Source organism: Equus caballus, chromosome 6 (genome assembly GCF_041296265.1).
Source record: "Equus caballus isolate H_3958 breed thoroughbred chromosome 6, TB-T2T, whole genome shotgun sequence".
NCBI lineage: Eukaryota > Metazoa > Chordata > Mammalia > Perissodactyla > Equidae > Equus > Equus caballus.
This window is the reverse complement of record NC_091689.1, coordinates 39,949,412-39,976,117: the sequence shown is the minus strand read 5'-3', so window position 1 is coordinate 39,976,117 and position 26,706 is coordinate 39,949,412. Positions and strand designations below refer to the sequence as shown.

General features: G+C 38.8%; 2 pseudogenes; one reads left to right on the top strand and one right to left on the bottom strand.

Annotated features, from left to right (window-relative positions):
* On the bottom strand, nt 4,496-5,431 carry OR8J20BP (olfactory receptor family 8 subfamily J member 20B, pseudogene; annotated as a pseudogene).
* On the top strand, nt 21,590-22,047 carry LOC100629659 (small ribosomal subunit protein uS15-like; annotated as a pseudogene).
* Nucleotides 22,048-26,706: the final 4,659 nt, after the last annotated feature.

The following is a 26,706-nucleotide window of genomic DNA, read 5'->3' as shown; positions in this document are numbered from 1 at the left end:
GAAAGGGCACCAAAGAAGTGAGATGTACAGAGTGGTTATATACCCCCAAAGAGGATGTTTCACATATGATTGAAATGTCCCTTTTACAATAGTCACAAGATTGCCCTGTCGGCACAGCGATTGATGGACACAACAGGTAGTAGGTCTGCTGTCTTGGTGGACACAGCAAGATGGTAGATCTGTTGTCTCAAGCTGGGTGGTCACAGGTGAGCACAGCAATCAGTTCCTAGCCTAAGGAAAAATGCTTATCCTTAAGGCAATGCCAATGTGGAGGGAAGTTGCACCTTTATATTAAGGGCCTTTGTTCTTGCCATAGGAAGTGTTTAAAGCAGATATACAATGCATGCTCAATGGCTGTGTTAGGAAGTTTTGGAAAAACAAAGTCAAGTCGAATTAGGTTTACACCAAATGGTTTCCTCATATACTCCAATACATCCTATTGCTTGCCACTTCTATTTGTCACATGGTATTATGGACTCAGTCTGATGTTGGTGACTATACTTATATTTATAATTTAAATTGAAGACAGGCATCAAAAATAGTCATCTAGTAATCATGCTAATCAGTGCCATTTCCTCACCTGAAATGAGGAATGAGTTCTGGTTCCCTCATGTGATTACTCACCTAACTGCAGCCAGAAGAATTTGTGAGTGTCTCTCCCCTTTGAGACACTCCCCTGGGGTCTTGAATATTTCTTGTTTATTCCCAAAGCATATGAGAAGAGGAAATGCCACCACTGGTCTTTGCTAACTTGCCAGGGTACCTTTGATTTTCCTGTTGAGGAAAAGTTCTTTTGTATAGAATTCACCTGCTTTCCTTTGTTATTATTTTTACTGCATCCACTCAAATGTAAGTACATTATTTGTTGAATACATGCTGTAATCATCAAGTTATTTCAACGTTCACCATTTTCCCCAATGCCTTCTTCCCAAGATTTATGTCTGGGGATGAAGACAAAACTCTTTAAACAAGTACTATAGTGTTTTAAAAGATTCAGAAGGAAAAAAATTATGAATATATGTGTGTGACTTATTTTTATTTCTTTTTGTGATTTAGGGGACTAAATTGAGTTAATGATACCCTACTGCCATATCTCATAATCATCGTCAGCTCTCATTCCCCATTCCCACTTCACTTTCCCTTCCCCACATGGGTACCTCCTCTACAGAAGTTGTTATTTGCCCTTAAAAAGGAATACAGCCCTACAAAGTAAATATAATGCAGGTTTTAATGTGCACACTTATGTTGTTATATAACTCATTTTGATACCTAAATGTTCTCACTCAACTATATGCTTTTGAAGCATATTGATTTCATTACATACACACCAATATTTTGCTTACTTTTTTATTGTAATTCGGATCTTCTTTCATTTAATGTATGTTTGTTCCCATAGTAATAGGCATTTAGTTAGTTACCAACTCTTGACTTCTACATGTATAACCACAATTAACAAGTTTGTTAATTGTGTGTGTGGTCCTCACTGATCCATGAATGAACAGTTCTGTGAATTTTCTCCTGGAATGGGTCCCTGATATGGGAAAAATAAGCATATTTAATTATTTAAGTATGGAACTATTTCAAAATTTCTTTTATCAATATACATTCCAGTATCAGAACAAGAATTTCATGCTCTGGACATACAACTTATAAATATGTACTGCTTATACATCTAGAAAAGGATTGCAATAAATGATTAAATCAGATTTAACTTCATAGAACTAAAATTGTTTTACTTGTCTTAATACATTATTTAAAAAAAATAATCCAAATACTGATCTGGATTTGAAATAGAAGGATGCACTAAGCACAATCAATGTCAACCAGAAAGTTCAGAGATTATAACAGAGACAGATAAACACCATTCTAATACAGTTTTAATATTTGAATGTCTATAATAGGGACAAGATAGACAACTGTGGATAATGCAGATGAAGCTGTTATTGAAGTGATGCAAAAAACTGACACACGCTCTGTAGCAGAGGGGACTGGCTGATCACCAATCTCTTTGCTTTTCCTCTTGGGCACATGGCTAGACTATTCCTCACCCTCCTTGCAGTCAGGTGTGGTATCACAGCCTCTTTCTCTCTCTAAACCATTCTCTCACCACTGTGTGTTTGTCATGAATGGTGTTCCACAGAGCCTTTGTGTTTTAGAGCTTGTAGTTTCCTATCATTGAAACACCAAATGTTGATAAAGTGTTGAAAAATTGTGAGAGAGGAAGCAAACAATGAGAAAAGTGATGACAACATAAGTGAAGATTCCACAAACATCAAGGAACTCTTTGTTTTTAGCCATATTGCTTATTCAGTGGTTGAGAAGCAATATTTTAAGCATTCATATCTTAATATGACAGTTTCTTACTTAGATATTTCATAAAGAGTTTTCAATTAATATACTATAATCTCATGAATCTTAGTCACTTTTTATGATTGTGTTGATTTTATCATTCAGTAATGTATTCTATTAGGATATTTTTTGCTGAGGAAGATTCACCTTGAGCTAACATCCATTGATAATCTTCCTCTTTTTGTATGTGAGCCACCACCAAAGCATGGCCACTGACAGACTAGTGGTTTAGATCCACACCCAGGGACCAAACCTGGGTCACTGAAGTGGAGCATGTGGAACTTAACCGGTAGGCCACTGGGGCTGGCCCTAGATCTTTGAAATATATATTTTATAAAGTTTTTTTTAATTACATCAATAGTAACCTTTTCTGACCATTGTAGCTCAAGCTGATTTGTGGTTATAATTGTTTTTTAAGAAGTAGATATTTTGATATTTAATTATTATTATATATTATATTATATATTTTAATATTGTTTGATATTTTAGTTAAGCCAAATTCATGTACATTTTGTGAGATGAGATAAAGAGTTTATCACACCTGTCAACAAAATTGGTCCAACCCAGATAATGGTTTTTTTTAAAAAAAAAGTCTTTATAAGTATTGAAAGAGTCAAAACAAATCCTGAACAGAAGCTCAGAATAGAAGGTGATGACTGGGATACAATATATGGAAGGGTCTCAAGCTTCATAAATAGCTCTATTTAATAGAAGGAAAGAATAGTTTTATAACCTTTAATTGAGATGTTGAAAGAAAAGAAAGGAGAGACAAGGAGTAAGAGAGAGGAGCCAGTATAATGGTTTAAGGCTGGGGGGACGTATAAAAAGGGCAAGTGAGAAATCCTTTTGTGTTGCAGAGTTGTTACTCTAAGAACAAGGAGGCCTGATGCTGTCATATAAACCTGTATTTTGTCTCTTTCCACCCACCTTTGCAGTGAAGTTTACTTTTTTTGGCTGATTTCTTTGAAAGGACTTTTTCATTTCCATGGATGTGGCCTGTGGAAACAGCCGTTTGGAAAGCAGAGGTGAGAGGTGTGACCTATGACAACAGAGACAACTGGAGTGAAGGCCTGTGGGCTCCCAGGAGGAGGACATTGGCTGCTCAAACCAAACTTATTTGGACATTAAGGGACAAGAAATTCTCCATTGGAAACCTTAAAATTCCTCAGTTTTACTTTTGAATTTAAAGAATTCTGAACTCCTGCCAATTTCTGTTATCTTTACTTTGCATGTCATGCCCACTCTCCCTCACTCCATTGTATTTTAGTAGTCTTTTACACATACAGTCAGAGAGATGGCTCATAATAACATTTTTTTTGGCCATGAGTGTCCTTGAGAATCAGTGTCACTTTGAGAACAATGAACTTTTTTTTTGTCTAATAACATTTCACTCCAAAAGAAGTAGTCTTGGTTGTTAAGGATTTCAGAGCAAAGACAATTAACTCTATATAACAATTTTTAGGATAAGCATATAATAAGAAAAAATTAATTATACATATTATTTGGATAAATATCAACATTTCGATTTGTGAACATGAGCCAGGTGAGAGGGATCAAAAAGTGGAATCCTTTTTTATATACTTTTTCAGTCTTTTTTGCCACATGTCCTTTTTCCATGGATAGCTCAATATTTTCTGTTTAGTTTTTATTTTCTCCCAAAAGTTTACTTTTTCCTGTGGTATAAAATTATTTTAAGTGCAAGATAAAAATAGGTTCAAAAATGTTGAGAAATTGATGGATAAAATGCTGCAAAATATAAAACCTTTAATAGTTGATCAAAAATATCTGTGGCAAGGAAGATGATCCGACTCTTGACCACATTCCAAGAAATGACTCCTGCAACTTCCACCGCCAGTCATCAGGCTTTCTCTCCTTGTTTAGAAATTATATAGTAACTTATATTTTCTCTTAAAAGGTGTTTACTTTCAAATTATTGTTTATTACTTATATGTATGTTTTCTTGGTCAATTAGTGCATTTTTCTGTAGAGAAAATTGTATATTTCAGGTTGGGATAAAAAGGACTAATATTTTTCCCATTGAAATTAGTGGCATTTTTAACTATTTACTGCCTCTTAACTTAGTAGGATTTTCAGGAGTAAAGGAAAACCCTTAAATGAAGACAGTTGTAGTTTTAAATTTACATTAGTTAGAACAATTGACATGGGTTACCAGCAATGTCTTCCATGCATCCTTCATGTCCTTGTTCCTTAGGCTGTAAATGAGGGTGTTCAGCATTGGTGTCACTAGGGTGTGGAATACTGAGGCCATTTTATCAGTAGCTAATGAGTGGTTGGGCTTTGGTTGCAAATACACAAAGAGAAAGGTCATGTAGAACACAATGACAGTCATCATGTGAGAGGCACAAGTGGAAAAGGCTTTTCCTTGCCCTTCTGAAGAATGTATCCTCAAAATGGCAAGAACGATGTTGAAGTAGGATATTAGAGCAATAATCATAGAGAAAAATAAATTGGTCCTCAAAGAGGTAAACACAGCTCTTTCTGAAATGTAAGTATCAGAACGGGATGATACTAACAAAGGGGCATTATATCACAGTAAAAATGGTTGATGACATTGGAAGAGCAATATGACACAGAGAAGACACAAGAAGAGATAGTGCTGTGTCCAGACACTGGAGGGCTGTGAGGGATGTCAGCAGAAGCAGACCTGTGGAGACACTGCCACCACGTAGAGCAGGGGGCTGCAAATAGTGGAGTAGTGGTCATAGGCCATTGCAGCCAGCATGAAAGTCGCAGCCACAATAAAAACTATGAATCCACCCAGTTGCGCTGCACATCCATAGTAGGATATGGTTTTCTTTGAAACCAAGAAGATAACCAGCATTTTAGTGGCAATGACAATAGAATTGCCAAGACTGATGATAGCCACGTGCTGGAGGGAAAAGTACATGAGGGTTTGAAGTTGAGAATCAACACTGGTGAGACTGATGATGCTCTGGTTCCCTAACACGGTCAGCCCATAGATGACTAGGAAAACAAAGAAGAGAGGCATCCGGTGTTCAGGACAGTCTGAGGCTCTTGTGAGGAGGAACTTGGTCACCTGAGCAAGAGTCCCTGGCGCCATTTATGCTATTGCTTTTATCTTTTAGTGAGGAAAATGGAAAGAGATCGACAGATGGTAAAATTGCTTTTTCTGTTAGATGCTAGATTGTTAAATGACTCATCTGAAATCAGTACATTTTTGTTCACAAACACTTAAAAGTTTCAGATCTTAATTGCTTTTCTTTCCATCCTTTCCCAAAATTCAGAAATACAAACTCTCCACAGACCAATTTCATATTCTTAGAACTCTGTGACAAAGCTATTAATTTTTTATTCATTGTTGGATAAAGTTTATATTGGATGAATATACAGTTTATTATAATAGTATATTAATTAATATTTATATACATATATTAATCATAATATATGATACTGTACGAATAGATATACATGCATGTATATATCTTCCTGTGTATATTTACATATGTTCACACATGCTTCTGTGTACATGTCTGTTTCCAATGATAAAAGAGAGCTACCTATAAGAAACTGATGGGTCAAAGTGACTTCTAGTATTTTTTCCTTAGCTGTCACAGGCCTTCTTTTAGCCCCTATTTTGTCATCATCCTTGAGAATTTCAGTATTTCTATGGGAAACACTTTTAGTACCCTGGGTTTTCCTTATCAGTTTCTACCACTCCACTATGCTTCAGCTGCCCACAAACAGACTACACCTCCATACTCTTCCTTCTTAGTATCATTCAGAAACCCTGAATATTCTTTATTTAATATTTCCTTTCTTCTGCCAAGTAAGCCATTCCTGTCCCATCACTCTGACTTCTACTTGCTCAGACGCCTCTATTATTTTATTCTCTCATCCCTCCTTTCCGTTCCAGCTTACAGCTCTTTCCTTTAAATTGTTTAAAGCCTGTTTTGATTTTTTAAATTGGTTACTTACAGTTTTGATTTGTTAAAGTTTGAACACTTTGTTGTACTTGGATAGAGAAATGAGTCGGGGAGAAAGCTAGCATTATTTACCGTTGTCTCCTCTCGGTGTTACTGAAAGTTAGGTCTCTGATCCTGATGTCAATCCAAATAATGAGAACAGAGTCTTGGGAGAAAAAGAAAAGCTTTACTTTGCCAGGCAGAGGGAGCAAAGCAAGGGCTAGTGCCCCAAAAGTTACTTGCTCCCTGTTAAGAAATGGGTAGGGGTTTTTATTTGGGGTTTTAGGTAGGGGAGGGGAACCATGTACTTCTTGGTCAGCGTTTTCCCATAAGCCTGTGTCTGGGGTTGCTTCCACCAGAGGAGACAAAGGATTCTCAGATGAGTGTGCTTGGCTGTGTATCTCCATGGTGGAAGGTAGACTCTGACGTCAGGAAGCCAAGGAGTCGGGCCTGGGAAGCTTCAGTTTCTTGATATTCCCTGGACATTAGTTTCTCTGTAAAAGAACTTCAAGGACCTGGGATTAGCTACAACTTTAGTGGGAGCCCAGTTTGAGGCCATCTGGGCTTTAATAATTTGTAAGTTCTATTTGGTTGTAAAGCTCAGGGATTCAGAGATTAAAGTAATAAACATTTACACATGAGTGTAACTAAAGACCCAGGGAACTAGAAATGCAGGTTTTTACTTTTAACCCCATAGATGCCAGGTTCACTGAAAGGGAAGCAATATCAGGGCTGATATTAACTAAGAGCTGGTAACATCAGAACTATGCTGGGCACTTTTTAAATAATGATCTCTTTATTCTGAAGAAATATCCTGGAAGATGTATACAATTACTTCTATGTCTGAAAGACAATTGAGATTCAATGAGGCTAAGTTACTCAAAGGATGTTGGTTAATGGTATGGTTTTATGGTTTTTGCTTGTTTGATTGGCTAGTTGGTTGGCTGAGCATTAGTCTATCAGTTATTAGCTGTGTGATTTCTATCATGTATTTGTATTCTTGTGTGAATTAAATGAGATAATGCACATATACAGGTTAGTTATTACAGAGCCTAGTAACAATGAGTGCAAAATATTTCATAGCAGTAGTTACAGTTATTAGCATGTTTTGAATGATGTTTTTTAATGTGGTTTCTTACTTGAGTCACAGTAACTCATTCTACCTCACTGAGGGCTTTTATAGTTGAAATAGAAATAGCAAGTGGACTACAATTTTCATATTCAGAAAACTGGGACACATGACAGCTAGCTATATACTCAAAAAACAAATCAGGCTCTGCTCTCCAATGATCTGATTCTCTCTTAAATCTGTGGTGCTTGTTTGTTTTCATTTAAAGGTGTTTTATTCCATGCATCAGATATGTGTCTGGAGTTGATCTCATGCTGTTGCATCAATTATCTTGTATCTTTTGTCTCCTACCACATCTAAAAAGAACTTCCCTAGCACACACAGTATGAAAACTGACAGACAAGTTGTGTGGTTCCCTGACCAGAAATGAACCCAGGCCACAGCAATGAGAGCACCAAATCTTAACCACTAGACCACAGGGCTGGCTCTATTTGCAAAAATCATTACCCATTAAAATTCCCTCTTCTACAGAAATATAACTGATGGTAAAGCTAGGGTTGCTTTTTGTTTCAGTAGCTATATGTCCCTGAAATAAAGATTCTGTAGAACAACCCCAGTTTTCTCCTGTTTCTTCAGAATCTTGTTTGATTTTGCATTTGTTCCTGATGTGTTATTTTAATTTTTTACATATAGTTTTTTTTCAAGTTTATTTCTGAAAAGAAATATTTTATAGGTCTACCAAAATAATAAATTCTCAGTAAATAAAACTGTAAGGGTTGGCCCCATGGCCAAGTGGTTATGTTCACGTGCTCCAGTTTGGTGGCCTAGGGTTTTGCTGGTTCAGATCTTGGGCACGGACATGGCGCCACTCCTCAAGTCATGCTGAGGTGGCATCCCACAGAGCACACCCGGAGGTGCTCACAACTAGAATATACATCTATGTACTGGGGGACTTTGGGGATGAGAAGAAGAAGGGGGAAAACTGTAAAAATTGTCTAAATGTTAATCATTTTATGTTACAATTTTGGGTGAGAAATAATATTGCAAATTAATTTTTAAATAGCTTCTGAAATGATTTCAAGAGTAGCCATTGGTCTCTAACTGTAGAATTTGTCTGAAACTTATTTAAAGGTGGGTTGTATTAGGGAAAACTGCATCTCGACATGAGCTCTCCGTGTCCACCAGCAGCATAGAGACTGACTGTTGACCCCAGGAATCCTTCTGTCTTATGATTTATCACTCTGTGAAAAATGGAAACTTGTTTTTATTGATGTTGTCATTTAGTAGGTCTTTCTTGGAGATAGAGAACCTTATATTTTAAAGACACCCAAGAAGCTTCTTATCTGGTCTAAAAGATCTGTCAATTCTACCAATTCAAAGGCAGATGACATCCTTTTTTTACACTAAGGTGAAATACACTCCCTGTAATGACTATTTGCTATTCTGCATGAGTGCTCAAGGAGTCTAATTTATCGATGGGAATGCTGGACTTATTGTTTAGGTCATATTATCTTCACTTCCACTTAGCAATCAGTGAGCAGAGATTTGAGTCTAGGAAAAGAGAAAAGTAGCTGATATCATTTCAGTCCTGCGTCTGATTTGAATTGATAAAACTTTCGAGGTACTTGGTCTTCATGTCTAGAATTAGTAATAAGTAAATTATTGGGTTTAACCTACTTGTACACAGAGATCTGGTGAGATTCACTCCTGAGGTTGCTGCATGAAGCATGCAAAATAGTTTTATGTGTCTGAAATCCCTGAAGACCTTCACATGGAAATATGTTTATTTATGCCCCGTTCCCTGAATGAGAACTAGAATTTCCAAATAAAAGTCTCATTCCCCAGGGATTGGTATGTTCAGATTGTCTGTTTCTACTTGACTCAGCTTTGGGAGGTTTAAGAGTCTCAGAATTTATCCATTTCCTCTATGTTATCCATTTTGTTAGCATATAGTTTTTCGTAGTATTCTCTTATAATCCATTGCATTTCTGTGGAGTCTGTTGTAATTTCTCCTCTTTTATTTCTGATTTTGTTTATTTGAGCTTTCCCTATTTTTTTTCTTTGTTAAGTCTGGCTAGAAGTTTCTCAATTTTATTTATCTTCTCAAAGAACCAGCCTTTTGTTTCATCGATCCTTTCCACTGCCTTTTTTGTTTCAATAGCATTTATTTCTGCTGTGATTTTTATTATTTCTCTCCTGCTGACTTTGGGCTTTGCTTGTTCTTCTTTCTGTAATTCAGTTAGGTGTAGTTTAAGATTGCTTATTTGGGATTTTTCTTGTTTGTTAAGATGTGCCTGTATTGTGATGAATTTCCCCCTTAATACAGCTTTTGCTGTATCCCATATGAGTTGGTATGGCTTGTTATCATTTTCATTTGTCTCCAGGTATTTTTTGATTTCTTCTTTAATTTCTTCAATGATCCATTGCTTGTTCAGTAGCATCTTGTTTAGTCTCCACATCTTTGTCCCTTTCCAGCTTTTTTCTTGTAATTAATTTCTGGCTTTATAGCATTATGAATGGAGAAGATACTTGTTATTATTTCAATTTTTAAAAATTTATAGAGGCTTGCCTTGCTTCGCATCATATAGTCTATCCTTGAGAATGTTCTATGCAGACTTGAGAAGAAGGTGTATTCTGCTGTTTTTGGATGAAGTCTTGTATATATGTCTATTAAGTCCAACTGTTTTAGCTTTTCATTTAATTCCACTGTTTCCTTGTTGATTTTCTGTCTGGATGATCTGTCCAATGATGTGAGTGGGGTGTTGAGGTCCCCTACTATTATTGTGTTATTTTTAATATCTTCTTTTAGGTTTGTTAATAGTTGCTTTATGAACTTTGGTGCTCCTGTGCTGGGTGCATAGATATTTATAAGCGATATTTCTTCTTGATGGAGTGTCCCTTTGATCATTCTATATTGCCCCTCTTTGTCTCTCTTTACCTGCCTTACCTGGAAGTCTACTTTGTTGGATAAGAGTATTGTGACACCTGCTTTCTTTTGTTTGCCATTAGCTTGTAGTATCATCTTCTATCCCTTCACTCTGAGCCTGTATTTGTCATTGGAGCTTAGATGTATTTCCTGGAGGCAACCAATTGTTGGATTTTGCTCTTTAATCCATCCTGCCACTCTGTGTCTTTTTATTGGAGAGTTCAATTCATTTACATTGAGGGTGATTATTGATGTGTGAGGGCTTCATGCTGTCATTATGTCACTCGTTTTCTGGTTTTCCTGCATTTCCTTTGTTTCTTGTCCTGCGTCTTTTGGTCTATCCATTGACTTATGCAGTTTCTTATTCTGTGTTTCTTAGATTTTTCCTTATTTATTTTTTGTGTCTCTGTTCTGCTTTTTAGTTTAGTGGCTACCCTGAAGTTTATGTTCAGAATCTCGTGAATAACATAGCCCATTTTCTGATGGCCTCTTATTTCCTTAGTCTAAACTGATTCAGTCCCTTTCCTCCTCCCCTCCTAAGTTATCCTCATATCTTATTCCAACTTGTATTGTGAGTTTGTGGTTAAAGTGACAAGATTGTCTTTGTTTTTGGTGTTTTCTTTCCCTTTAGCCTAATGTTATAGTTGAATATTTGCTATCTTATTCTGATTCTGTCTATCTATTTATCTCCTTACTCTGTGTTTTGTGACCCCTTTCTCCCTTTTTTTCTTTTTTCAGGTATGAGGACCTTCTTGAGGATTTCTTGCAGGGGGAGTCTCATAGCTATGAAGTCCCTTAACTTTTGTCTGTCTGGGAAAGATTTAATTTCTCCCTTATATCTGAAGGATATTTTTGCTGGATAGAGTATTTGTGGCTGAAGATTTTTATCTTTTAAAATTTTGAATATGTCATTCCATTCTTTCCTAGCTTGTCAAGTTTCTGCAGAGAAATCTGTGGAAAGTCTGATAGGGGTTCCTTTGTAGGTTATTTTCTTCTGTCTTGCTGCCCTGAGTATTCTTTCTTTGTCATTCATTTTTGCCAGTTTTACTACTATACGCCTTACACTAGGTCTTTTTACATTGACAAATCTAGGAGATCTGAAAGCTTCCTCCACACACATTTCCCTCTCATTCCCTAGACTTGGGAAGTTCTCTATTATTTCTTTGAGCACACTTTCTGCTCCATTCTTCTTCTCTTCATCTTCTTGAATATCTATAATTCTTATGTTGCATTTCCTCATTGAGTCGGATAATTCTTGGAGACTTTCTTCATTTCCTTTTAGTCTCAGTTCTCTCTCTTCCTCTGTCTGGAGCAATTCAACATGTCTATCTTCAATTATGCTGATGCTCTCTTCTATGGTGTCCACATGAGCATTCAGGGAATCTGTAATTTGTTTTCTCTCTTCCATTGTGTCTTTCATCTCTAGTATTTCTGATTGTTCTTTATAGTTTCAATCTCTTTTGTGAAGTAGCTCCTGAATTCGTTGAATTGTTTCTCTATATTCTCTTTTACCTCATTTAATTTTTTGATGAGAGCTATTTTGAATTCATCATCGTTTAGTTTACTTATATCTCAGTCTTCAGGACTGAATTCTGGGTATTTACTTTCTCTCTCTTCTGGAGATTTGATTAACTGCTGATGCTGGAAGAACGAGTTTTTCCCATTGTGATATTATTCGCTTGCAGTTACAGCCTATCGACACTAGATGGGGGTTGAGAGCCACATATTCTGAGCCCTCCACCTTTAGCTAAGATGGCACTGCATGGCGTAGTGTGGTGCAGGTGATGGTGGGGGGCGTTTTCTCCTGCGTGCAGTGCTGGGTTTCCCAATCAGCTCTCACTATCTGGTCTCCTGGGGTCTTGGCATGATGAAGTCACCCTACAAAAAAGCTTTTGCCTCATTAGAAGGCTTCCCTGTAGGCTGTAAGGGCCTTAGGGAATCCAGGGTGATCCTCTGGACACACGGCCCCTCCACCGCTCCTTCTCTTATGGAGCTTCCCATGGCAGTGATCCCAGTCTTTAGGGGAGGGAGCGAAGTTCTCTCTTACCCCATTCCAGCTCCTCCGAGGAGGGCTCCAGCCTCTCCACCCTTCATCATTTGGCTGCCATGACTCTCCGAGGATTCCTGTGCTATTAGGATATTTCTGTTGGAATACGGTTGTTCCTTTTTGTTGTATGTTTGAGGAGAGAGAGTCCTGGGCAAGCTCACTCCACCATGACACTGTTGTCACCCCTGCATTTGACTTTTTTATGTTGATTTTGTATCCTGCAACTTTACAGTATTTTTTGATTATTTCTAATAGATTTTTGGTGGATTCTTGAGGGTTTTCTATATTTAAAAACATGTCATCTGAAAATAGTGACAGTTTCACTACTTCCTTTTCAATTCAGATTCCTATTATTTCTTTTTCTTGCTTAATTGCTTTGGCCAAAACCTCCAGTACTATCTTGAATAAGAATGGTGAGAGTGGCACACTTGTCTTGTTCCTGTTCTCAGAGGGATGGCTTTCTGTTTTTCCCCATTAAGTATGATGTTGGTCGTGGGTGTGTCATATATGCCCTCTATTATGTTGAGGTACTTCTCTTCTATACCCATTATTCAGAATTTTTATCACAAATGGATGCTGCATCTTATCAAATACTTTCTCTGCATCTATTTTTATTCTTCATTTTGTTGGTGTGGTGTATCACATTGATTGATTTGTGGATGTTGAATCATCCCTACATCCTGGAATAAATCCCACTTGAATGTAGTTTGTGTTACTTTTCATGTACTGTTTTATTCAATTTGCTAATATTTTGTCGAGAATTTTTGCATTTTTGTTTATTAGTAATATTGGCCTGTAATTTTCCTTTTTTGTGTTGTCCTTGTCTGGTTTTGGTGTCGAAGTAATGTTGGCCTCATAAATGGAGTTAGGAAATGTCCTGTCCTCTTCAATTTTTTGGAAGAGTTTGAGAAGAATAGGTATTAATCTTTGATCATTTGGTAGAATTCACCAGAGAAACCATCTGGTCCTAAACTTTTGTTTTGGGGGAGGTTTGGATTACTATTTCAATCTTTTTACTTGTGATTGATCTGGTCAGATTTTCTGTTTCTTCTTGATTCAGTTTTGGGAGGTTGTATGATTCCAATAATATATCCACTTCTTCTATGTTATCCAATTTGTGGGCATATAGCTCTTCATAATATTCTCTTATAATTTTTTTTTTTGTATTTCTGTGATGTCCATTGTAATTTCTCCTCTTTCGTTTCTGACTTATTTATTTGCATCACCTGTATTTTTTTCTTAGTGAGTCTGGCTAAGGGCTTGTCAAATTTGTTCATCTGCTCCAAGAACCAGCTCTTAGTTTCATTGATCCTTTCTATTGGTTTTAGTCTCTGTTTCATTTATTTCTGCTCTGGTCTTTATTTCCTCCCTTCTACTGTCTTTGGATTTTGTTTGTTCCTCTTTATCTAGTTCTTTTAGGTATAGTGTAAGACTTTATTTGAGATTTTTCTTGTTTTCTTGAAGTAGGACTGTATTACAATAAACTTCCATGTTAGTATTGCTTTTGCTGCCTCACATAAGTTTTGGTATGTTGTGTTTTTATTTTCATTTGTCTCCAGCTATTTTCATTTTGATTTCTCCATTCATATGATAGTTGTTCAGTAGCATATTGTTTAGTCTCCACATATTTGTGACTTTTCCATCTTTCTTCTTGTAGTTGATTTCTAGTTTCATAGCATTGTGATCAGAGAAGATGCTTGATATGATTTCAAGCTTCTTGAATTTATTGAGACTTCCCTTGTTTCCCAACATATGGTCTATCTTTGAGAATTTTCCATGTGCACTTGAGAAGAATGTGTATTCTGCTGTTTTTGGATGAAATGTCCTATATGTATCTATTGAATCCATCTGATCTAATGTTTCATTAAGGCCACTGTTTCCTTCTTGACTTTCTGTCTGGTTGATCTATCCATTGACATAAGTTGAGTGTTAAGGGCCCCTACTATTATTGTGTTGCTGTTAATTTCTCCCTTTAGGTCTATTAATCATTTCTTTATATACTTTGGTGTTCTTGTGTTAGGTGCATATATATTAATGAGTGTCATGTCTTCTTGGTAGAATGTCCCTTTTATCATTATATAATGCTCATCTTTGTCTCACATTTTTTTGTCTTCAAGTCTGTTTTGTCTGATGTAAGTATAACTACACTCACTTTCTTCTGGTTGCCATTTGCTTGAAGTGTCATCTTCCATTCCTTCACTCTGAGCCTGTTTTTCTTTAGAGCTGAGTTGGGTCTCTTGGAGGCAGCATATTGTTGGGTCTTTTCCCTTAATCCATCTAACCACTCAGTGTCTTTTGATTGGTGAATTCAATCAATTTACATTTAGAGTGATTATAGAGGGCTTAGTACTGAGATTCTAGCTTTTGTTTTCTGGATGGTCTATATTTCCATTCTTTCTTTTTCCTGGTATTTCTGTCTGCCATTTCAGTTATGTGGTTTTCTGTGATATTTTTCTCCATTTTCTTTTAATTATGATTTGTGACTCTGCTCTGATTTTTTGCTTTGTGGTTACCATGAGATTTGTACAGAGGATCTCTAGATAAGATAGTGAATTTTCTGATAGTCTCTTATGTCCATTAGCCTATGCAGGTTCAGTCTTTTTCCTCTTCTCCTTCTATGTTTTTGTTGTCACAAATTATCCCTTTTTGTAGTGTAAGTTTGTTACCAATTGAAGTGGTTATAGTTAATGCTTTCTTTCCATTTGTTTTTATGTTATAATTGCCTAGTAATATATTCTGATATAGAGTTGAAATTTTCTGTTTCTGTCTATTTATCTCCTTGCTCAAAGCTTTGTAAAGCTTTTCTTATTTTTTTCAGGTAGGAGTGCTCCTTTCAACATTTCTTGTGGTCAGGTCTAGTGGTGCTGAACTCCCTCAGCTTTTGTTTGTTTGGGAAAACTTTAATTTCTTTGTCATATCTGAAGGATAATTTCACTGGATAGAGTATTCTTGGCTGATAGCTCTTGTCTTTCAGTATTTTGAAACGATCTTTCCACCATCTGCTAGTCTGTGATTAGGAGGGATTCTAGGGATTCTGCTGAGAAATCCGCTGAAAGCCTGATGGAGGTTCTTTTGTCAGTTATTTTGTTCTCTCTTGCCCTTAATATTTTTTCTTTGTCATTGGCCTTTGACAATTTTAAGATTACATTCCTTGGAGAAGTTCTTTTTGCATTGATGTCAGCAGGAGTTCTATTATCTTCATGTATTTGCATGTCAATTCATCCCCCTGGTTTGGGGATTTCTGTGCTATTATTTATTTGAATAAGCTCTCTGCTCCTTTCTCTCTCTTGTCTCCTTCTGGGATACCTATAATCCTTATGTTACTTTTCCTAAATTGACTTGGATATTTCTTGAAGAATTTCTTCATTTTCTAAAAATCTTAGTTCTCTCTCCTCCTCCACCTGAATCATTACTTGATTTCTATCTTCGCACTCACTAACTCTCTCCTACATATGCTCTGCTTTGTTTTTAATGCTACCTGCATTATTTTTCATCTCATTAATTGTGTTCTTCATCTCCAGAATTTCTGTTTGGAATTTTTTTTTAGAGTTTTACTCTCTTTGGTGAAGTACTCCTTCTGTTCATTAATTTTATTCCTGAGTTCATTGAACTGTCTTTCTGAGTTTTCCTGTCACTCGTTGAATTTCTTTATGACAGATACTTTGAATTATCTGTCATTTAGATTGTAATCTTCTGTGACTTCCTGTTTTGTTTGTGGAGAGTTGTCATTGTCTATCTGTTCTGCTGTGTCATTGTGGTGCTTCATGGTGTTTGATGAATTGATCCTCTGCTGGCACATTTGTGGTAGTAGTCATCTTTTCTTATTTGGGTATGCCTTTGGTTACTTTGATTTGGGGCTCCTTTTAGTTGTATTCAAGAGCCTGTACTTTTGACCCTCCACTGCTTCTTCTAGAAGTGTAATCAGTGCTCTCCTTCTGCTGCCTTGTGCCTCTGAGGTTGCTGGTGCCTTGCTGCTTATGATGTCACTGCAGTCTCAAGTGTTACCAGTGGGGTCACCAGGCTGCAAGCTCTTCTGCTACTTCCAGGGTCTCTTGGGTCTCATGTTCCTCCACTGGCTCTCCACAGGCTTGGATGCTGCTGCCCCATGCACTACCTGCAGTGCTACTCCTGTGTTGCCTGTGGGTGCTGCTTGCACCACTGCCAAGGTTGCTGGGTTTGTGGGTGTCATTGTCACTGCTGGGGGCCTGGGGAACCAGGGATTTGTATGCATCCCCTGGTACTAGTGGAGCTGGTGTTGGGGTGACACAACTGGTGGCTGGATCATTATTCAGCTGTAGTTACTGATGCCTCTTGTTGGAACCTGCAACAAGACCCACTGCTGGGCCTTTTTTTCTGCTCTTGCCACCGCTGTGCACAGTCACAAGAGCCACTGCTTGAGGATCCACACCCTGGGTCACAGTCACATGGGAGGGAGAAGGGGCCACTCTCCTAGTTCCACTGCCTCCCAGGAGTCCAGTCTATCCACTTTCACATGTATAGATGCATGGATGTGTTCTGTTGTGATGTGTAAGGAATCCTCTTTTGGTTATGGATGTCCAATTGGTTGTAACTTAAAAGGGAAAAATGGGAACAACTTACTCCTCCATGATGCTGATATCACCTCCCTTTCTTTTATTAGTGATAATAAATTCTCATATTCTAATCATGTAAACTTATTCAACTTTCTTGTGTTTAAGTTCTGTCTTCCAATTAGATTTCAAACCATAAGTAAATAAACCATTTTTAGTAGTCCTTTGTATCTCCTACAACACCTAATTCCAATGCTTTGAAATCAGTAACTCAATAAATTTAACGAGCTTATGAGAAAGCTAACAAAAGCTTAAGTGGCTTTTTCCGTCAGAGGTTACGGGTATTATTTTGTATTTTGTATTCAGAGACTGTGACCATCCTTTGTCTATAAATATTATTTATAAATATTTATCTTATATTTAGTCAGAGAGTCACCTAGAATAAAAAAAAAGTTGAGAAATCTAGAAGTTACTTTCTACTGTGCATGTTTGACTTTTCAAATATATTTTTAAATTATAGAACTACTCTTTAAATTTTGTCCCAGGCCTAGTCCCTTCCCAGTTTTTCTGCTTAAACCAATGCAAGGCCAGCTGGGTATTTTATAAAGAGCACCCTTACTGATAACTTATAGGGTTTACAAATGTGGTAGTTTTCTACCCCATGTCTGACAGCTAAGTCCCTAATACTTGGCAACACAGATAATGATATTGAAGATTATTCACATAATGAAGCCTGGACATTTACTTCTGTGCTGGTTTTTATTATTTCCCTCCTTCTACTGAGTTTGGACTTTGTTCTTCTTTTGCTAGTTCTTTTTGTTGTAGTTTAAGATTACTCATTTGAGACTTTTCTTGCTTGTTGAGGTAGGCCATTATTGCTATAAGTTTCCCTCTTAGTATCACTTTTGCTGCATCCCATAAGACTTGGTATCTTGTGTTTTCACTTTCATTTTCTCCAGCCTTTTTCCGATTTCTCCTTGATCTAATGGTTGTTCAGGAGCATGTTGTTTAGTCTACACATATTTTTGGCTTCCCCAGCTTTTTTCTTGTAGTTGATTTCAAGTTTCACAGCATTGTGGTCAGAAAAGATGCTTAATAAGATTTCAATCTTCTTAAATTTATTGAGGCTTGCCTTGTTTCCCAACATATGTACGATCCTTGAGAATGTTCCATGTGCACTTGAGAAGAATGTGTATCCTACTGTTTTTGGATGGAATGTCCTATATATATCTATTAAGTCCATCTAGTTTAATGTTTCATTTAAGGCCACCGTTTCCTTGTTGACGTTCTGTCTGAATGATCTATCCATTGACACAAGTAGGGTGTTGAGGTTCCCTACTATTGTTGTGCTGCTGTCACTTTCTCCCTTTAGTTCTGTTAATGGTTGCTTTAAATCCTACTGTTGGGTATTTATCCAAAGAACATGAAATAAACAATTCAAAGAGATTTTTGCATCCCTCTGGTCATTGTAGCATTATTCACCATTGCAAGGTGTGGAAGCAACCCAAGTGCCCATCAATGGATGAATGGACAAAGAAGATGTGGCATATATCAGTGGAATACTACTTACCATAAAAAAGGCAGGCAAAATCATGCCATTTGCAAAACGTGGATGTACCTTGAGGGTATTATGTTAAGCAAAATAAGTCAGGCAGAGAAAGACAAACACTGTGATTTCACTCATATGTGGAAGATAAACAAACACATGGATAAGGGGAACAGATTAATGGTTAAAAGAGGGATAGGGAGTGCAGGGAGGGCAAAAGGGGTAAAGGGGTACATATGTATGGTGATGGATAAAAACTAGACTATTGGTGGTGAACATGACACAGTTTATACAGAAACTGATATATAATAATGTACACTTGAAGTTTACACAATTTTATAACCTAATATGGTTTCAATAAAATAATTAAACAAAAAAACAATCTAGGACACCTACCAATTCCTAATGCCCAGATCTTTAGTGTACTCAAGTTTCCTCCATCTCCCCAGGGCACAAGTAGCCAGTGAGATTCCATTCCGTACTGTGTAGACCAGCCTGTGTACACTACTGGCTTGTTCTTATCTCCACCTCTCTCTTTGCTTTTTTCTTTCTATTGTCTTCTCGTTTCTCCTCTCTTCCCTCTGCTCTCCTTTCCCCTTCCCTTTTCTCCACCTCCCTTGCCCCCTCTCTCATTCTCTTTCTTCTTTATTTTATTAATCAAATATATATTAACACTTACTATATATGGGGCCCTATATCAGGCAGTGGGAACACTATGTTAGAGTTTATGGTTGAATAGAGAGGTGAATATTAATAAAATGATCACAAATTGTGATATGTCCTATAAAGGTAAAGAAAAGAGAGATATAATGGTAGGGTCCAGAGACCTGGTCTGATCTGGAGTGTTTGAGAACACATCCCTTGTTTTAAACTTATATCTGAGAGATAAGTTGAATTTACTAACTTATTCCCCTTTTCTCTTTTCTGTTTCATTTCTGAGAAAGAAATCTCCCCATCCGCCAGCTGCTGACACATATGGCCCAATGTAATGTTTTTATATTTTCTTGCTATGCTAGAATTTTCCCAATAATCAATAAAATTTCCATGAAACTAGGTTTTGGACATGTATTTGATATTTAACAAGTCTAAAGATGGTATCAGTAAAAGTTGACCTTGATTCTCCCCCATTGACTTGTGCCCCCATGGACCTCTGTCTCCCTTGCCCTTCTTGCACATCCCCTTGGTCTCCACCACTTGGTTTGGGGCTGCCTTCCTCTGGAAACCCAGATTGGATTCAATCTCTCTAGCTTCCCCATCCTTGTTTCTCTTCCTGTTAATTTTTCACTAAGTGAAACAAATAAAAAATCTTATTGAAGAAAATTTCCAATGTCACTGATGTACTTACCATATTCTAAGGCAGAAAAGTATATTCTAATCATATTTTTAGTAGCAAGGTATGATTTAAATTAATTTTACCTGATAAAGCTGAATGTTGGCAAAGGTGTGGAGAAAATAGAAGTTCTAATTCAATGTTACCAACACTCAAATTTGGAGGATTCATTGGCAGTGTCTACCAAGATTTTAAATGTACATGCTTCTTGACCCAGCAGATCCTCTCCAGGACATACTTGTACAAATTTTGCAAAGATGAATGTAGAAGAATGTTCACTGCTTCTCTTGTAATAAAAATTTAAAACAACCAAAAGGTCCACCACTGGGGATTGGAGAAATAAATAGTTCAATCATACACAAAGAATCTTGCTGCCAATAAAAGTAATGAGATAAATCAGTATGGACTGACATGGAAAAATGTTCACAATATACTGTTAAGTGGAAAAAATCAAAGTATAGAACGATGTAGGAGTATGATCCTATTTCTGAAAACAAAAATTAGAAATAGCAGCTCTGAAAGAATAAGTGAATACTAGTCATCTCTGGGTGGTAGGATATCTGGGTACGTGCATTTCCCAATATATCACTTCTGTAACGTTTGAACTTTCACAATGAGCATGTATTATTTTGTTAAATAAGTAATCATGGCTCTATAATATTATTATATATTAATTCACAGTGGAGTTTTCCCACTCCTATTCCCTACCTTTTATTTGAGCAGTTTCTGTCCTTAATTTCCTCAAGGAATGTAACAGAAAATTTTTAAAAAATCCTTTCCAGTCTTTCTGGCTTTTGCCTTTAGGAGAAGAGACTTCATTATGTGCATAAACAAAATGTTTTAATCAGCAGTAAGAGGAATACAGAATCTTCTTCATCCTAAGAAAAGATGCCACCTGACTGAGGTGAGAAAGGAGAGAGAGCCCGAGAGGCCATCAGAGGAAGAAAGACAACTTTTAATATCCTAGAGCAGAAATAACCCACACACTGTTCTCAGTAGGCGGGCCCAACAGGAGTAGGGGCCCAGCATTGGTGGGCCTTTTGATTTTTTCCTTATTTTCCCCAAAGCCCCCCAGTACATAGTTGTATATTCTAGTTATAGATCCTTCTTGGTTGTGCTATGTGGGATGCTGTCTCAGCATGGGCTGATGAGCAGTGCCATGTCCGTGGCCAGGATCTGAACTGATGAAACCCTGGGCTGCTAAAGCAGAGCTTGGAAACTTAACCACTCGGCCACAGGGCTGGCCCCTCTTTTGATTTTTTACATCAAACCTTAAGTTAAAAACTCAATTTTTAATTGGCTCAATTGTGCAGGTCAAACTAAGTGTATCTAAGTACATTTGGGCTGCTATAACACAATTTCATAGACTGGGTGGCTTATAAACAACAGAAACATTTCTCACAGTTCTGGAGGCTGGGAAGTCTAAGATCAAGTCACCAGAAGATTCAGTGTTCGGAAAAAGTTCCTGTGTTCCAAACATTGGTCAAGGACAAGGAACTGTGAGCATCTCTCTCCACAGGTGCCAATGTAGACCAGGACCACATGCTCCTTCCCACCCCCGATACCCTGCTTAAGACCAAGAACCATAGATGTTAGATTAAAGAAGATTAGAGATGAGGAAACAAGAAACCCAAGGGGACCTGATATGATGCTTTTTATCTGCTAATATAGGTGAATGGAGACACAGAATCATAAGTGAAATTGGGTAAGAAAAGAATCATTAATAATATAGATTATTTTTTGTAACCCTTGTAGGAAAAACAGGTGCTCTGCCCAGCCCCCTGGGGAGCCAGCTTTTTCTTAAGAACCACAGCCCTGGGGCCTTTTTTGCTGCTTGACCACCGCCATCATGGGTCACATGCATGCTCCCGGGAAGGGCTTGTCCCAGTGGGCTCTGCCCTTCTGCCACAGCATCCCCACTTGGCTGCAGTTGATTTATGATCTACAAACTGGCCAATAAGGGTCTGACTCCCTCACAAATTGATGTGGTCCTGAGAAACTCACATGGCACTGAACAAGTATGTTTTGTGACAGACAAAAAAATCTTGAGAATTCTTAAGTACAAAGGACTCAATGTCTTAAGTTTAATTTTAAAAAGCTGTTGCAGTTTGAAGGTATCTTGAGAGGAACAGAAAGGATAAGGATGCTAAATTCCATCTGATTCTGTTTGAGAGCCATATGCACCAGTTGGCTAGATATTATAAGACTAGATGAGTCCTCTCCCTCAATCAGAAATATGAGTCATCCACAGCCTCTCCCTGGTTGCATAAATTTGTCTATATACTCAAGCAACGAATAATGGTTTAACTAGAAAAAAAAAGACAACCACAGCCCTGGGCTGGCTTTGCCTGACTACTCCTGCTATCTCTTCCCACCAGCTCCATACATGATTCTTTCTCTTCCTGCCCAGCCCATGCCAGGAAGACTCAGTGCCCCATCTTCTACCACTGTCATCAGGACACAAGAGAAGGTTAGGCCCATGTAACTGGGGTTGTTAGTGAGAGTCAGAGGGATTTTTTTCCCGGAATTGTGAGAAAAATGAGTTTCTGGATACCAAGCTGGAACCCAGAACAAAGAGAAACAATGTAATAAGGAAGGTTTTGTTTCTTCAATGCAGTGAATAGTATAAATTGGCCATAGTAAGCCATGTCATGAGAGCTGGCCTGGAAAACTAAACCAACTCTTAATTAAAAAATGAGATATTGGGGGGCCTGAGCCCATGGCTGAGTCTTTAAATTCCTGCACTCTGCTTCAGTGGCCCATGGTTTCACCAGTTCAGGTCCTGGGTGCCAACCTAGCACCACTCACAAGCCATGCTGAGGAGGCATCTCACATAGCACAACTAGACGGACCTAAAACTATAATATACAACTCTGTACTGGACGGCTTTGGGGAGAAGAAGAAGAAAAAAAAGAAGATTGGCACAGATGTTATCTCAGGTGCCAACCTTTAAAAAATTTTTTTAAATTTTTAAAAAATGAGGTATTGGGGAGAGGCATTTTGAACTCCACTAATCTACAATCAAACCTCAGGTTCTTTTCACCACTGTCCTCTCTTCCATCTCTATTTTCTCTTCCTTATTTTGTCCATTGATTCTTACAGCTTCAGTTCATACCTCTACACAGATGAGTCAAAACCTAGATTTCAGTACAACTTCTCCTCCAAGCACCAGACACACTATCTGCATCCTTGGGTGTGTCCCAGCCTGGGCTTTCCAGAATGTTTCCCAGACACTTGTGGGGATTTTAATAAGGAGCTCCCTGGAGATGGGGGGGTGAGAAAAAGGAGGAGAAATGAAGGCAGGTACCTGAGGGGTACAGTAGATATCAAACCAATTTGCTGTTTTTCCTGTTTAACTTGAGGGGTGACTCAGAGGTCTCAAGGATTTGTGAGCTTGTTTTCCAGAGGATTTACGAGCTTGTTTTGCAGAATAAAGAGAACACCTTTTGGGAGGTCATGATCACTGAATGGCCAGCTCTCAGCAGCCCTGGAAGCCCAGAAGTCAGATTGCCCATGGATTTATTGGGAGTGTCTCATTTATTTCCCCAAAGCTCCTCCCGCAAAGTCGCTTAGCTCCATAAAACCCCCGTTTCTGTCCTAGGGAGCTGGATTTGAGGGAACCCAGGCTCCCACCACTCTTTTTGACAATTCAAATAAATCTTTCTCCATTTCTAAGCACTGATGTCTCACTGTTGGCTTCCTGTGAATTGGGCACACAAATAAGATTAAGAGGTTTGGTATCAATTTTGGCAAGCCAGTCAGGAATCTTTTGCCTGTGGCTGGACGGCCCTGGTGAGGGTTCCACTGGTTGGTGGTCCCCAGAAGCTGTGGGAAAGTCTTTGCCTGGGGGACTTGCTCTCCTGCTCCTCCCTCCCTGCCAGTATCTGCCACCATAGGTGCAACGCTCCCTTGGATTGGAGAAACAAGTTGGGCTTTTGTCCTTGTGTGTGAGTATGTATTTGTCTTATATGTGAGTCTGTTGTCAGTTGAGTTGCCATGACATGTGCAGTTGTGAATTCCCTGTCTCTCCATTTGCTTTTGTGTGAGTGATTCATTAGAAAGGAGAGTCTATCATTTGGGAGAGATCCAGGGTTTTCTTGGACTTCATCTTCTGTTTTTGTCCTTCTGGAGTTGGTTTTGCATTTGCTTGATGAGTTATTACAACACTCCCAGTTGTCAATCTTTGTATCTCCATTTGCATTTTGAGTGTGTGAAAGCAGACACCTTTGTTTGGGAGAGATCCAGGGGATTGTTGGACTTCACCTTTTGTTTTTGACCTACAGGAGTCGGGTTTGTCTTTGTGTGGATGTGTTTGTCTTTTGTATGTGTGTTTGTTGGTTTGATTGAAATTGGCATGTCCTCAGAGTTATTGGTAGTGGCGGTGGCCCAGGGGGAAGGCAGTGTGGATGGGAAGGTGGTGAGGAAGGCGGAGAGGGGCAGCCCAGTGCTCCCTGCCCTGTCATGGTGGTGATGGGAGGGGTGGCCTGAGGGCAGGCGGGCTCCTCTATGCTCAGCCAAGCCTGGCTCAGCCCAGGGGCCATGAGCAGCAGTGGTGGGGACAGTGGTAGAAGAGGTTGGGTGCCCAGTCACTTTGCTGTGGGCTGCACATCAGGCTGGAGCAGAAAGAAATATGTCCCTGGGTCAGAAGTTCACAGGCCTCATGAGAGGGCTGTGCTGGAGACTAACCCTGAGTGGAATCCCAATAACCCTGATGATCAAGAAAAGCAAGGATATTTTTGGAGTCTGCTTTTGAAAGCCACACAAATAGTAAGCCAGCCAACTATTAACTGGTCTAAATTAGGAGAGGTCCAACAAGGCCCTGAGAACAATCCCTCTGCCTTTCTTTCCAGAGGCTATGGGACTGCCTTGGGCTATAAACCCTGAGGCCCAGGGCAGTACAGTTAATAGCTATTGTTGGGGCCCAGGACAGGCCACCCCAAAAGATCCCACAGTGGCTTTATTATTTTGAATTGAAGTTACTCCTGAAGTTCAAAGGGCTTTCTGACCCTCCTGTCTCTGTTCCCCTGAAAGCAGGAAATGAATCTCCTATGTGAAAGGTCTTCTCCCTGCATCCTTATCACCAGAGCTGGGGGACTGATGGCTGAGAAGCTGCATAAACAAACCTTGCTAATTTACTATCTCATCCTAAATTCCCCACTAGTTACATGCCCCACACGTAAGTTTCTTTGTCCTGTCAATTTTTCACAAATTTACGTTTCTTGGCATAAAAGATGTATATCCTGCCTGTTTTCTTCACTCTCTGAACATCACTTCTTTATGGTCTCCAAAAGGTATGTAGTAAACTCGGTTTTTCTCTTGTTAATCTGATCTTGTGTCAATTTTACTCTTAGTCCAGCCATAAGAACCTAAGAAGGGAAGAAAGGAGATTTTCCCTGCCCTGACACTGTCCTGGCTGTTGTGAAGACTTTTAAATCTCTCCTTGGAAGAAGTCCCTTCACAGATACTGGCAGCCGAGTTCAGCAGGAACATGATTTCATGAAATAGACGAGACAATCTGAATGAAGCCTCAGAAATACAATGTGTGAGAAGGCACTTAGAAGGACGATCCTAACCAGCTACAAGCCAGAGCTTTTCTGCACAGTGTACTTTCCTTGAATGGATGCTACAGATATTCTCCCCTAGCTGTAGTAAAATGTTAAAAATCTCTCCCAGGAAAATGTCACCTCCAGCTCCTGTCAGGGTGAGCTCCGCAAGAGTTTCCCTTCATCACATGAGAGTGAGCGATTCTGTGTAGACTGAATGCCATGTATGAAAAGTCAATTATGAAGATGTTACTGAAGAGCCACAAGCTGGAGATTTTCTACACAGTGTAACCACATCGACTGAAAGGTACATATAATCTAGCCCAGTTGAAGTGAAAATTTTTCAATCTCTCCATTGAAGCAGCCCCTTCATAGCTGTGGGCATCTGAGTTCAACAGGAGCATGCTTCCACGACATGGGAGAGAGCCTGAGGGAAGGCAGTGAACCGCAATGTGAGCAAAAGCACTTACCAGGATGATCCTGAAGTGCTAGAAACCAAAGCTGCTCTGCACAGCGGACATTCCAAGAGTGGATGTTCTAGATGTTCTCTCAGCTGTGGTGAAAAGATTAAAGTTTCTCCCAGGACGATGTCACTTCCAGCTCTGGCAAGCTGAATTCAGCAATAGTTTTCCTTCATCACATGCGAGTGAGAGCCTCTGTGTAGACTGAACAGCAAGGCATTAGAAGTCACTATTCAAGATGATCCTAAAGAGGCACAATAAAGGGTGTTTCTCCCACATAAACTCTCCTAAAACAGATGTTACAGATTACCTGCTCCCAGTGTAGTGAATGGCTTTCAGTCTCTCCTTGGAAGAAGTCCATTCACAGCTTCGGGCAACTCAGTTCAGCAGGAGCATGCTTTCAAGACACAGGAGATAGAGCCTGCATGAGGGGTGTGAACTGCAATGTGTGTAAAGGAACTTACCAGGATGATCTGAAACAGCTACAGGTCAGAGCTTTTCTGCAAATTGTACTTTCAATGAATGGATATTATAGATCTTCTCTCCCAGCTGTAGTGAAACGGTTAAAAGCTCTCCTAAAAAATGCTACTTCCACCACCTGGCCACCTGCGCTCAGCCATAGCTTTCCCTCACCAAGGGCCTGTGAGAGCCTGTGACTAGACTGCTCAGGCCTGAGTTAGAAGACAATTATGAAGACGATGTTAAAGAGCCACAAGCAGGAGTTTGTCTAAACCATGTACCCTCACTGTACGAAAGTTACAGATAACCTGTCCTAGAGGCAGTGAAAGGTTTTCAATCTCTCCTTGGAAGAAGTCCCTTCACAGCTATGGGCAGTGGAGGGCAGCAGGAGCATGCTTTCATGTCATGGGTTAAGAGCCTGAGGGACGGCCATGAATGAGACTCTTACCTACATGATCTGAAACAGCTAGAAGCCAGGACGACGCTGCACAGTGTACTTTCCT